This window comes from Chiloscyllium punctatum, chromosome 10 (genome assembly GCF_047496795.1).
Source record: "Chiloscyllium punctatum isolate Juve2018m chromosome 10, sChiPun1.3, whole genome shotgun sequence".
NCBI classification, from domain to species: domain Eukaryota; kingdom Metazoa; phylum Chordata; class Chondrichthyes; order Orectolobiformes; family Hemiscylliidae; genus Chiloscyllium; species Chiloscyllium punctatum.
The window spans coordinates 69,387,007-69,401,217 of record NC_092748.1 but is presented as its reverse complement, the minus strand read 5'-3'; the positions used below and the strand labels follow the sequence as shown (position 1 = coordinate 69,401,217).

The 14,211-nt window shown below is 41.7% G+C and overlaps 1 protein-coding gene across 4 annotated transcripts in view; it reads right to left on the bottom strand.

Moving 5' to 3' along the window:
- Positions 1 to 13,744, bottom strand: part of tank (TRAF family member-associated NFKB activator) — a 102,327-nt gene extending 88,583 nt beyond the window's left edge. The window contains exon 1 of one of the 4 annotated variants that reach the window (XM_072579451.1): positions 13,648 to 13,744. The gene's annotated coding sequence lies outside the window, so the exon portion shown is untranslated. Of the gene's footprint in view, positions 1 to 12,949; positions 13,502 to 13,647 lie in introns of those variants that run through there. The other 3 variants (XM_072579452.1, XM_072579449.1, XM_072579450.1) reach the window with 3 other exon arrangements.
- Positions 13,745 to 14,211: the final 467 nt, after the last annotated feature.

Below are 14,211 nucleotides of genomic sequence, written 5' to 3'. Positions count from 1 at the left end.
ATTAGTCTGGTATTTGGCAACGCAGTAATGGGTATACAGTGAGTACAGTAGGGGACTGAGTATGCAGCCTTGGGGGACCCCAGTGTTGAGTGTTAGTGAGGATGAAATATTGTCCCCAATCTTCACTGATTGTGGCCTGTGGGTCAGGAAACTGAGGATCCAGTTGCAGAGAGTGGGACTTTGACCAAGATCACTAAGTTTCGTAATCAGTCTCGAGGGGATAATAGTGTTGAAGTGTGTTCAACACTACTATCCTCATTGACTACTGCCCTCAAAAATCCCACGTAATGGGAAAGGAGGCAGGAATTATGAAATTGGTTCCTGTTTATTAAAAATTCTTCTACCTCCATCTTGACATGATCAGAGGTATAAATATGTTTGCAAAAGCGTCACTTCCACTTTACTGTCAACATAGAAAATTTAGAACAATTTAGGTACGTTGTTCATTTATTAATTTCTGACATTATTTTGACAAGACAAAAATGTTCTCTATCACAGAAATCTAATTTGATAGAAAGTGTATACTACAACTTTTCCAGGTGTAATTGGCAACAATCAGTTAGTGAGTCTACCGGATGACATAGTTCAAGTTGAATCTTCTCATGAGAAGAATACAAATGAGTTCAGGAGACAATTAAGACAATTCTTTCAAGTAGGCTTTCCAAATTACACAATCAGTCAACTAGGTACTGAAGTACCTCCAGTGAAATGCAGTCTCAGGGGATGAGATTAAACTGCCAAAACATAAGCTGTCAATGAAGCAGTCTATGAGTTGCAAGAGATTTTTCAAGGTTAGTTCTTTGAAAGAGAAGTCAAAATTTATGAGATTTGGTGACCCAGTGTCATTATTATCAGATTGGTTTGATGAGAACTACGTGGGATCTGTCTTCATTGCATCAGCTATTTGATGTGATTTGCGGGGTGTTCAAAGAGAGTGAGAGTATAATAATAATTATGGATGTTAAAGTATACATTTTATATACATATCTAACAGATTGTTTTACTTTTCTCACTGCTGAAAAGTTTAGTTTGCTGAAAAACATGGAATATAGTGGCTGTATTTGCTAAATACCCAGGACCTCAAATACCAAATACTGTAAACAAAAACTATTGCTAGTTCTAAACCATGTTATATCATAATTGGCTGTTTCATCAGGGATTCTAACAGACCTTTCACATCCTGTATAGTTTTGACGAAGCCCAACCCTGGCTTCATGAGAGTATAACATCTTTTTGCAGGGCACCCCCACCTACTCTGGCTTTAACAGTTTCATGAGGGACATTAAACCAATTACATTCCCAATGACCTTAATCAAACAAAACTTGAACATAGAATTGGACAGTTGGTTGGTAAGAGAGGCAAATTGTTGTTACTTCCGAATTCTGTACATCCTTAGTGTTGGTCATTCTTTTCAGAACTGGACTACCTATGACACACTTCATAACCCCAGGAGTTCAAAGCTTTCTTTCAATGTGTTACAATTTCAGTTTTTCTTCCTTTTGACATTTTGCCATTTTAGTTTTCAATGTAGTGCCATTATTTAAGAAAGGCTGCAAAGAAAAGCTATGGAACTACAGACCAGTTCGTGGTGGGTAAGTTTTTGGAGGGGATTCAGAGAGACAGAATTTGAGAAGGTAAGAACTGATTAAGGATAGTCAGCATGGGTTTGTGCATGGGAAATTGTGTCTCAAAAATCTGATTGAAATTTTTGAAAAAGGTGATCATAGACTGGTTGGAAAGGTTAGATCACATGGGATTCTGGGAAAGCTAGCCAACTGGACACAAAATTGATTTGACAGTGGGTGGTGGTAGAGTGTTGTTTTTCAGACTGGAGCTGGTGACCAGCAGTGTGCCACAAGAATCACTTATATAAACAATTAGGATGAGAACATAGGAGGCATGGCTACTAAGTTTGCAGAATGACATCAAAATTGGTGATATTGTAGACAGTGAAGAAGGTTATCTCAGATCAAATGGGTCAGTGGGCTGAAGAAAAGGAGTTTAATTCAGATAAATAGGAGGTGTTGCATTTTGGTAACTCAGGGCAGGACTTATACAGTAAATGGTAGGATCCTGGAGAGGTTTGTTGAACAGAGAGACCGAGGGGTTCAGGTAGATAGTTCCTTGAAAGTGGCACCACAGGTAGACAGGGTGTCAAGGAGGCATTGGCACGTGTGCCTTCATCGGTCACAGCATAGTTCAGGAAAAGTCAAAACAACAGCAGAGAGAAGAGAGAGAGAGAGAGAGAGAGAGAGAGAGAGAGAGACTGCCTTTCCTGTTTTGAATGCTTGTATCACTGAGCATCCTGGAGGAACCTGTTTGGGTGAAGTTTTCAGCATAGAATAAGATAAGTTAATCGTTGTGTTAAGTGTGTTCAACAGAAAGGCTGCAGTATGGAGTAGAGTGGTTTTTTTTTCTGGTTTGTGTGTTTTTGGAGATAGGTCTCTTGATTAAAATTAAAATATAAGCCATAACTATTAATTTAACCTGGGGCAGTGTTTTGTAGGGGTATAAGACAGTGTTATTTTCTAGATCTGTAAACTGTGAAGGAGCAAAAATGGCCTTTAGTACAATGATATGTACTTCTTGACAGATGTGGGAGTTTAAAGAGAGTTTAAGGGTTACTGTGGATTATATCTGCCATAAATGTTGTTGGATGCGAATATTATCAGATCGAATGGATCGGTTGGAGAGACAGTAAGAAGCAATGAGGAATTTGCAACAGCAACAGTATGTGACGGATGGCAGTTATAGGAAGGGGGAAAAGTCTCAGAATCAGTCACATAGATGGGTTAACTCCAGGAAAGGTAAGAGAGCTAGGCACCTAGTGCAGGAGTCTTTTGTGGATATACCCATTTCAAACAGGTATGCTGTTTTGGAAAATGTAGGGGGTGATGGATTCTCAGGGGAACATAGCACAAACAGCCAAGTTTCTGGTATTAAGACTGGCTCGAATGCAATGAGGGGTACGTTGGCTTCCAAGAGATCAATTGTGTTAAGGGATTCTGAAGTCCGAGGTACAGACAGACGTTTCTGTGGCCAGCGGCGAAAAAGCAAAATGGTGTGTTGCTTCCCTGGTGCCAGGATCAAGGATGTCTCAGGGAGGGTGCAGAATGTTCTCATGAGGGAGAGGGGCCAGCTAGACGTCATTGTCCACATTGGAACCAGTGATATAGGAAGGTTGAGATTCTGAAGGGAGATTAGAGTGTTAGGCAGAAATTTAAAAAGGAGGTCCTCAAGAATGGTAATATCTGGATTTCTCCCAGTACTACGAGTGAGTGGGGGCAGGAATAGGAGGATAGAGCAGATGAATGCATGGCTTAGGAGCTGGTGTGTGGGAAAAGGATTCACATTTTTGGATCATTGGAATCTCTTTTGAGGTAGAAGTGACCTGTACAAGAAGGACGGATTGCACCTAAATTGGAAGGGACTAATACACTGGCAGGGAGATTTGCGAGAGCTGTTCAGGAGAATTTAAACTAGTAAGGTGAAGGTGGGGGGGTGGGGGGGGAGGTGGAAGAGAACCCAGGGACATAGTGAGGAAAGAGATCAATCTGAGACTGGTACAGTTGAGAACAGAAGTGAGTCAAACAATCAGGGCAGGCAGGGACAAGGTAGGACTAATAAATTAAACTGCATTTATTTCAATGCAAGGGGCCTAACAGGGAAGGCAGATGAACTCAAGGCATGGTTAAGAACATGGGACTGGAATATCATAGCAATTACAGAAACATGGCTCAGGGATGGACAGGACTGGCAGCTTAATGTTCCAGGATACAGGAAGGATAGAAAGGGAGGCAAGAGAGGAGGGGGAGAAGCATTTTTGATAAGGGCTAGCATTACAGCTGTGCTGAGGGAGGATATTCCCAGAAATACATCCAGGGAAGTTATTTGGGTGAAACTGAAAAATAAGAAAGGGATGATTCACCTTATTGCGATTGTATTATAGACCCCCTAACAGTCAGAGGGAAATTGAGAAACAAACTTGTAAGGAGATCTCATCTATCTGTAAGAATAATAGGGTGGTTATGATAGGGGATTTTAACTTTCCAAACATAGACTGGGACTGCCATAGTGTCAAAGGTTTAGATGGAGAGGAATTTCTTAAGTGTGTACAAGACAATTTTCTGATTCAGTATGTGGATGTACCGACGAGAGAAGGTACAAAACTTGACCTACTCTTGGGAAATAAAGCAGGACAGGTGACTGAGGTGTCAGTGGGGGAGCACCTTGGGGCCAGCGACCATAATTCTATTAAATTTAAAATAGCGATGGAAAAGGATAGACCAGATCTAAAAGTTGGAAGTTCTAAATTAGAGAAAGGCCAATTTTGACGGTATTAGGCAAGAACTTGCAAAAGCTGATTGGGGGCAGATATTCGCAGGTAAAGGGACAGCTGGAAATGGGATGCCTTCAGAAATGAGATAACAGAATCCAAAGAAATTATATTCCAGTCAGGGTGAAAGGAAAGGCTGGTAGGGATAGGGAATGCTGGATGACTAAAGAAATTGAGGGTTTGGTTAAGAAAAAGAAGGAAACATATGTCAGGTATAGACAAGATAGATCAAGTAAATCCTTAGAAGAATATAAAGGCAGTAGAAGTATACTTAAGAGGGAACTCAGGAGGGCAAAAAGGGGACATGAGATAGCTTTGGCAAATAGAATTAAGGAGAATCCAAAGGATTTTTACAAATACATTAAGGACAAAAGGGTAACTAGGGATAGAATAGGGCCCCTCAAAGATCAGCAAGGCGGCCTTTGTGGAGCCACAGAAAATGGGGAAGATACTAAATGAGTATTTTGCATCAGTATTTACTGTGGAAAAGGATATGGAAGATATAGACTGTAGGGAAACAGATGGTGACATCTTGCAAAATGTCCAGATTACAGAGGAGGAAGTGCTGGATGTCTCGAAACAAGTAAAGGTGGATAAATCCCCAGGACCTGATCAGGTGTACCCAAGAACTCTGTGGGAAGCTAGAGAAGTGATTGCTGGGCCTCTTGCTGAGATATTTTTTGTCATTGATAGTCACAGGTGAGGTGCCAGAAGACTGGAGGTTGTCTAACTTGGTGGCACTGTTTAAGAAAGGTGGTAAGGACAAGCCAGGGAAATATAGGCCAGTGAGCCTGACCTCGGTGGTGGGCAAGTTGTTGGAGGAAATCCTGAGGGACAGGATGTACATGTATTTGGAAAGGCAAGGACTGATTAGAGGTAGTCAACATGGCTTTGTGTATGGGAAATCATGTCTCACAAACTTGATTGAGTTTTTTGAAGAAGTAACAAAGAGGATTGATGAGGGCAGAGCAGTAGATGTGATCTATATGGACTTCAATAAGACATTCGACAAGGTTCCCTGTGAGAGACTGATTTGCAGGGTTAGATCTCATGGAATACAGGGGAAACTAGCCATTTGGATACACTCCACTGGCTCAAAGGTAGAAGACAGAGGGTGGTGGTGGAGGGTTGTTTTTCAGACTGGAGGCCTGTGACCAGTGGAGTGCCACAAGGATCGGTGCTGGGCCTCTACTTTTTGTCATTTACATAAATGATTTGGATGCGAGCATAAGAGGTACAGTTAGTAAGTTTGCAGATGACACCAAAATTGGAGGTGTAGTGGACAGCGAAGAGGGTTACCTCAGATTACAACAGGATCTTGACCAGATGGGCCAATGGGCTGAGACGTGGCAGATGGAGTTTAATTCAGATAAATGTGAGATGCTGCATTTTGGGAAAGCAAAATCTTAGCAGGACTTATACACTTAATGGTCAGGTCCTAGGGAGTGTTGCTGAACAAAGAGACCTTGGAGTGCAGGTTCATAGCTCCTTGAAAGTGGAGTCGCAAGTAGATAGGATAGTGAAGAAGGCGTTTGGTGTGTTTTCCTTTACTGGTCAAAGTCTTGAGTACAGGAGTTGGGAGGTCATGTTGCAGCTGTACAGAACATTGGTTAGGCCACTGTTGGAGTACTGCGTGCAATTCTGATCTCCTTCCTATCGGAAAGATGTTGTGAAACTTGAAAGGGTTCAGAAAAGATTTACAAGGATGTTACCAGGGTTGGAGGATTTGAGCTATAGGGAGAGGCTGAACAGGCTGGGACTGTTTTCCCTGGAGCGTCTGAGGCTGAGGGGTGACCTTATAGAGGTTTACAAAATTATGAGGGGCATGGATAGGGTAAATAGTTTGGGGTCAGGGAGTCCAAAACTAGAGGGCATAGGTTTAGGGTGAGAGGGGAAAGATATAAAAGAGACCTAAGGGGCAGCTTTTCCTCACAGAGGGTGGTACGTGTACAGAATGAAGTGCCAGAGAAAGTGGTGGAGGCTGGCACAATTGCAACATATAAGAGGCATTTGGATGGGTATATGAATAGGAACGGTTTGGAGGGATATGGGCTGGGTGCTGGCAGGAGTAGATTGGGTTGGGATATCTGGTCAGCATGGATGGGTTGGACCAAAGGGTCTGTTTCCATGCTGTAAATCTCTATGACTTAAAATGTCATGTTACAGCTATTCAAAACATGAGTAAGGCCACATTTGGAGTACTACATACAATTCTAGTTGCCCTGTTACAGGAAATATGTTGTTAAACTAGATTGGGTGCAATAAGAATTTACAAGGATGTTACCGAGACTGGGAGGTTTGAGTTATAAGGAGAAGCTAAATAGACTGAGACTTTTGTCCCCTGGAGTATCAGAGGCTGAGGGGTGACCTTATAGGAGGTTTATAAAATCATAAGGGACATAGATAAAGTGAATAGCCAAAGTTTTTGCTCAAGGGCAGGAGGGCATAAGTTTAAGGAAAGGGGGAAAAGATTCAAATGGGACCGGAGGGGCAACGTTTTCACACAGAGGTTAGTGCATATATGGAATGAGCTGCCAGAGGAAGTAGTAGGCATGTACAATGACAACATTTAAAAGGCAGGTGGATGGGTACATGAATAGGAAGGGTTGAGGGGGATATGGGCCAAATGCAGAAAAGTTAGACTAGTTTAGTTCAGGAAACTTGGACCAAAGGGCCTGTTTGCTGTGCTTTATGAGTCTTACTTAGTTTATGTCTCCATTACCTCACAAGAGGTAATCTTATACTTGCCACAATTGCCTGTTTTTCTTTTAAGTAAGTTGTATTAACAACCTTTCTCTAAATACAAATATGTTTTTGTCCTCCACCTCATTACAATCCCTTCTATAGACTCTTCAGAATTGAAAGGCAAACATTTTTGAAATTTTTCTCAAAACATTATCCTGGCCTTTTCTTTTACAAATGTTTACTGATCCATAACCTATATTTCCTGGGTTTTTTTTATGTAGATAAGTGAGATCTCCTTACAAATTTGTTTCTGAATTTCCTGCTGATACTGGGGGACCTATAGTACAGTACCAATAAGATTGTTGTGTCCGTGGCATGATTTAAACATTTGTTACAGTACAAAACCTGAAAGCATTGCAAGTTGTAAGGGGGCTTGCATAAAACCTCAAAAGTTAGTGGGACAGATTGATTGATGGCAGATGGCGGTTTCATGTGGTGAAACATGAGAAGAAAAAAAAAGGGAGAGTTGAAAATAGAAGATACAAACATAAAATGGGCACAGCAGCAGAGACACCTCGGTTTATATGCATATCACATGAAAGATGGCAGGACAGGTTGAAAGAGCAATTAATAAAGCTGATAGTATTCTCGACTTTATTAATAAGGGCAGAGAGTACAATGCAGTTCTCAGTTTTTTTTGAACTTGTATAAAGACACTGGCTTCAACGTTTAGGAAGGATATGAAATAATTGGAGAGCACGCAGAAAACATCTTTGAGAAAATAGTTTCAAAAGTTAGGAACGTCTATTACGAACATAGGCTGGACACTTAGAACTATTTCTGTTGGGGAATATGGCGAAGGCACCTGATGGGTGTATTCAAAATCATGAGGAATCAGGACAGAATGCACATGGAGAAACTATTCCTACATTTCCTGTTTTTGCTATAATCCATCTTTTTCACATTCACATCTCTCCAGCACATAGAAAGGAGATTACACTCAGTTCGAAATTTATTTAGAGGCTTGTGACTCAATAGATAATTAACAATTCCCATGAGAACAACATGCTAGAAGGTCAAAACTGACAAGCCTGCTTTGCCATTCAATATGATCATGACTATCATTCATCTAAGTCCCCACTTTCTTTCCTTATTGATTCCTTTAGCCCTAAGAACTATAACTAACTTCTGCTTAAAAACATTCAATGTTTTGGCCTCAACTGGTTTCTGTGGCAGAGAATTCCGCAGGCTCACCACTTTCTGGGTGAAGAACTTTCTCCTCATCTCAGTACTGAATGGGTACTCCATATCCTTAAACTATGACTTAATACTGAATGGCTTACCCTGTATTCCTTAAATTGCGACCTCTGGTTCGAGACTTCTTGGTTATCACGAACATCCTGCATTCACCTGGTCTAGTCTTAGACCAACATGGAAACAGACCCTTCGGTCCAACTCATCCATGCCAATCAAATATCCTCAATTAATCTAGTCCCATTTACCAGCACTTGGCTCATATCCCTGTAAACCCTTCCTATTCATATACCCATCCAGATGCCGTTTAAATGTTCTAATTGTACCAACCTCAACCTCTTCCTCTGGCAGCTCAATCCATACACGCACCACCATCTCCATGAAAAAGTTGCCCCTCAGGTCCTTTTTAAAATCTTTCCCCTTAAACCTATACTCTCTAGTTTTGGACTCCCTTAAACTGAGGAAAAGATCTTGACTATCCACCCTATCCCTGCCCCTCATGATTTTATAAATCTCTCTAAGGTCACCCCTCAGTCTGCGTCCCAGAGAAAACAGTCCCAGCCTCTCCCTGTAACTCAAACCCGCCAACCCCAGCAACATCCTTGTAAATCTTTTCTGAACCCTTTCAAGTTTCACAACACTTTTCTTATTGCACGAAGAACAGAATTGAACACAGTATTCCAAAAGTGGCCTAACCAATGTCCTGAACAGCTACATCATGATCTCCCAAGTCCTATACTCAATGCACTGACTAATAAAATCAACATACCAAATGCCTTCTTCGCTATCCTGTCTATCTGCAACTCCACTTTCATGGAACTATGAACCTGCATTCCAAGGTCTCTTTGTTCATTAACACTCCTCAAGACCTTACTATTAAGTGTACAAGTCCTGCCCTGATTTGACTTTCCAAAGTAGCACTTCACATTTACCTAAATTAAATTCCACCTGCCATTCCTCAGCCCAATCGGCCATCTGATCAAAATCCCATTGTACTGTGAGATAACCTTTTTCGCCATCCACTAATATCCACAAATTCTGTTAGAATTCTAGAAGGTTTCGATGAGATTCCCCCCCCCCCTCATTCTTCTAAACTACAGTGAATATAGTCTGAACTGAACCAGTCTCCCTTCTTACAACAGCTCTGCTATCCCTGGAATCAGTTTGATAAATGTTTGTGGTACTCGCTCTATAGCCAAAACAACCTTTCTCAGATAATGAGACCAAAACTGTACACAACCACTCCAGGTGTGGTATCACCAAGGCCCAATACAACTACAGCAAAATCTCTCTTCTGTACTCAAATCCTTTCACTTTGAAGGCCAACATACTTTCAAGGCCTTCTACACCCTGCCTGTTTGCATGCTTACTTTCAGCAAATGGTGTACAAGGACATCCAGGTCTCACTGCACCACCTCTTTCCTGAGCTAATCTATCAGCAGTCAGATAATAATTTCCCATCCTGTTTTTATTCAAAGTGCATAACTTCACTGTTATCTATATTATAGTTCATCTGTCATACATTTGCCTACTCATTCAACTTGTCCAAATCGCACTGCACCCTTCTCACAGTTCACTCTCTTCCAAATTTGTGCCATTTGCAGATATGGAAATATTACATTTAAATTCCTTCATTTAGATAGTTCATGTGTATATTGTGACTAGCTAGTGTATAAGCGCTGATCCCTGCAGTCCTTGACAATGTGTTGCTGGAAAAGCACAGCAGGTCAGGCAGCATCCGAGGAGCAGGAAAGTTCAACGTTTCAGGTCGGAGTTCTTCATCAGGAATGCTGTGCTTTTCCAGCAACACGTACTCAACTCTGATCTCCAACATCTGCAGACCTCACTATCTCCCTGTAGTACCTACTGAGTCACTGGCTGCCACCCAGAAAAAAGTTTGATAGCTAGAATGCTAAAACAAAAACGAATACATGTTTTTTTAAAAAAAAGATACATCACATTAAGGCAGGAAAAAAAACCCAAAATGGAGTTAGCAGACCTTGGCTACAAAGGAAGTTGAAGATTTCAGTTGATCAAAGCAGGTAGTTTATAAAACTGGTTATAGTAAAAGGTAATGAGCCTATCATTAGGGGAATTTTTGAACATAACAAAGGAGAAAATCTGATAAAAAGGAGAAAACAATGTGAATGTAAACTAGCAAGAATAAATTTAAACAGTAAGATCTCCTTGAGCAATGTAAATGGAAAAGATTAGTTAAAAAAAGTGGATCCATTAAACAAGAATTTATAATGGAGAAATAGGGAAATGGTAGAGAAGCCAAACGATTATTTGGTGCCAGTTTTCATGACAAAAAATACAAGAAACATACCAGAAATAAAAGATTCAATGGACTAGGGAAAATGAGGAACTGAAAAAAATGTGCAAGTTAAAAAAGTGGTACTGGACAAATTAATAGGACTGAAAGTTGATAAAATCCTTGGGCCTGATGAGACATTGTGCACTCACTTGTGATTAGTTTACAAAACTTTACAGATTCTCGAAATGGTGCCTGCAGACGTAATTGTTTAAGATAGGCAGGAGGGAGAAAGTGCAGAACTGCCATCCTGTTTACTGAACATCAAAAGTAGGACAAATAGAATACATTATCAATACTAGAATCTATTACAAAAAGACTGTGAAAACTGGATATTTAGAAAGTAATGATCTGATTGGGCAACGTCAAAGATTCATTAAAGGAAAATTACACTTGACCAACCTGTTTTTTTGAGGATGCAACTGGCAAAATGGATAAAGGGGAAAACCAGTGGATGTGATGTATCTGAATTTTCAGAAAGCTGTCAATAAGATCCCACAGAACAGGTCAGGAAATGAAAAAGGACAAGGTATATTCAAGACAGTCATCATTATGTTTCTAGAGGCAAGGGATATGGGGACAATGTGGGAGGGAAAAGAAATTGTATTGAGGCAGATGATCTGCTATGATCTGGAATGTCAGAGCAGACTCAAGGGGCTGCAGGACTTATTCTTGCTTCCTTTTCCTTATGTTCCTCCTCATAGCGATATAGTACCCTGAAATTGTACTAAAAGCCCTGTATCCCTCTGGCTACAGATAAGAGTTCTCTACATCAGCGTGGCACAATGAAAATCAACCAAGAACCAAAACAGATTTTCGACATTAGCAGGGTTTACTGTACAGCCAAATGCTGTATTATAAACGCTACACTCTGCTGTGGCATTACCACCATAATCTCAAAACATGACATCAATTCAAAACCTATACAACTTTCCTTGGACACAAAACATATGTAACCTAGGAGACACTTCAGCTGTTGATTGCTAACAAAGTACACATTCCAAGCAAACAACTTCAAATATAAGCATCTCAGCAGAGAAACAATGTTAATATGTCAGGTGATCAATTTGAGTAACTGTTGCCTGATATTTCCAGCTTTTCATTTTTTGAAAAAAAATTTGGATGACAGTACCACACTACACCTAATTGTTCCCTCTTCTTTATAGGGCAGCTTGTTAGCACAGTGATTAGCACTGCTGCTTCACAGCACCAGGGATCAAGGTTTGATTCCAACCTTGGGCAATTGTGTGCGCGGAGTTTGTACTTTCTCCCTGTAACTGCATGAGTTTCTACCAGGTTATCTGATTTCTTCCCAAAGACCAAAAGATGTGCAGGCTAGGTGGATTAGTCCTGATAAATACAAGGTTACAGGAATAGGATGGTACTGGGTGGTACATTCTTTGGAGTTTTAGTGCAGACTAGATGGGCCAAAAGCTCTCTTTCTGCACTGTAGGGTTTATATGATTCACTCTTAAATAAAAGAAAAGAATGCCCTTTAAATCCTTGAGTGTATCACCTGATGGAGTGACGCTCTGAAAGCTAGGGTGCTTCCAATTAAACCTGTTGGACTATAACCTGGTGTTGTTTGATTTTTAACTTTGTACACCCCAGTCCAACACTGGCATCTCCAAATCATGACTTTAAATCCTTGGTTGAGCATAGCTCCAACAAGACCACAAGGAGCCCAACACCCTCCATATCAAAGTAGCTCACTTCATTCACACCCTATCCATCACTTAAATCCGTCGGATTCCATGCCTACCTTGGCTGCACACGAATTGCAAAACGCACATAAGTCTCTCCACGCTTCAGGCTCACTGCCTTTATTCCTAATGAAGGGCTTTTGCCCGAAACGTCGATTTCGCTGCTTGTTGGATGCTGCCTGAACTGCTGTGCTCTTCCAGCACCACTAATCCAGAATTCCTAAAGCTTTGCTGACAATACCCCCTAAACTGCAGCCTTTATCACCTTCAAGGAAGAGCCTGCAAAATATCTGAATCGTAAGATGTCCACACACTAAAGTTTTCTTGAACATTTCCCTTTTAAAAAATCAAAGAAACAAAACGACAAACGCAAGATTAACTCGAACTGCCAAACGCAACTGTTTGATTAGCTTAAGTTTCAGGCAAACAAATGAGAGCCAATGAGCTGGAGGCAGGGTGGGGATCTGATCACCCAAAAGACCTCTCCTCTGAAGCGGGAATTGACATAGAGGGGCTGCTGTGGACCGAAGGTTGTCAGTAGGCCTCAGGGGTGATCACCTGAGACTTCAGGACAGTGACATTTGAAGGCAGTGGCCTCCCTGAGATACCTTTCCCCCTCCTCCACCCCGGGGACAGACAGACACACACATACACACCATCAATCCTGGAAGTGCGGTGACGGCCACCCTGAGGCCCGGGCTCCGAGTAACCGCTCCCTGAGCCACACTCACCGATCAAACCGAAGCCCCTGCCCTCCGCTCGCGCCGCTCCCTCGGCCGTTATTGATTTGTACCCGCTCCGCTCATTGGCTGCGGCCCGGCGCTGCGCTCGAGGCGGAGAGTTCGGAAGTTCCCGGCGGGGAATCCCCGTCCTCGGCGCCGACTGACTTCCGTCTTCCTCACTGCCTTCGACACCCCGCCGTAAACCGAGGAGGAAGGAAACACGGCGACTGTGGCCGGGGCTCCCTCACCTCTCCTCTCCTGCCCGGCCCTGAATACAGATCCATGTAACCCGCTCTCTCTAAATCAAGGCCGGCCACACACGTGGGCCTGGCTTGGGCCCGACAATGCAAATGCCCCATTAGGCCACACCGAAGGAAGATGTTCTAATCAAATCAAATATGAAACAGCTACGAAAACGAAACGGAACCGTTTCCCAACAAATTCGCAATTTTATTGTTGATACGACCATCTGCTGTGCCCACTGATCATGGAAAGTATCAACACCAAGTGGATTGGCTTTGCCATGGGCGCAGCTTGGAAGAGAGGCAGACAGCCACTAAAATACAACTGTTCTTAAAAAGCAACACTTGGAAATGAGCATGCTATTTTGAAGTACAAAAGATATAACTGACTTGAATGTTTCATTGCTGGTTTTAATGGTTTTTCTGGTGCGGAGACCTCACCACTTGATCCATCTTTTTCCATGGGCTCTGCCATTCCTGGTGGAACAAATTGCTTTTTAAGTGCTCACTGGAATCTAAGATTAAAACTGCAATATGGGTGTAGCTACTTTAACCTTAAACATCTTTAAATCCTGAGTTAGTACTTCCCCCGAGGTCAAGCTGTATACTGATACACATTAAAGTAATATTGGGCTTTAATCAAGATGTGCACTACAACTTAGGAATGATGCTAAGAAATTAAATCCCTTTGCAAAAGTACCATGCCAATATGAATGTAGCCAGATGGTTATAAAAGTCAGGGAGTAAGTTAGATAAAAAGAATAGTAATTGTCCTGGAGTGAATTACATGAGGAGTCACAGTTACTCTTGTAGCTTAAACTATTTCCCTGTGTCTCATTTTTAATGATAGTGAGGGGCACAGGGACATCATTGAAACTAAGAAATCCCTTCCAACCAAATTAAAATTTCTTGAACAGTTCTAACCCTGCACCAACGTCTTTGTCAAGTTCATCT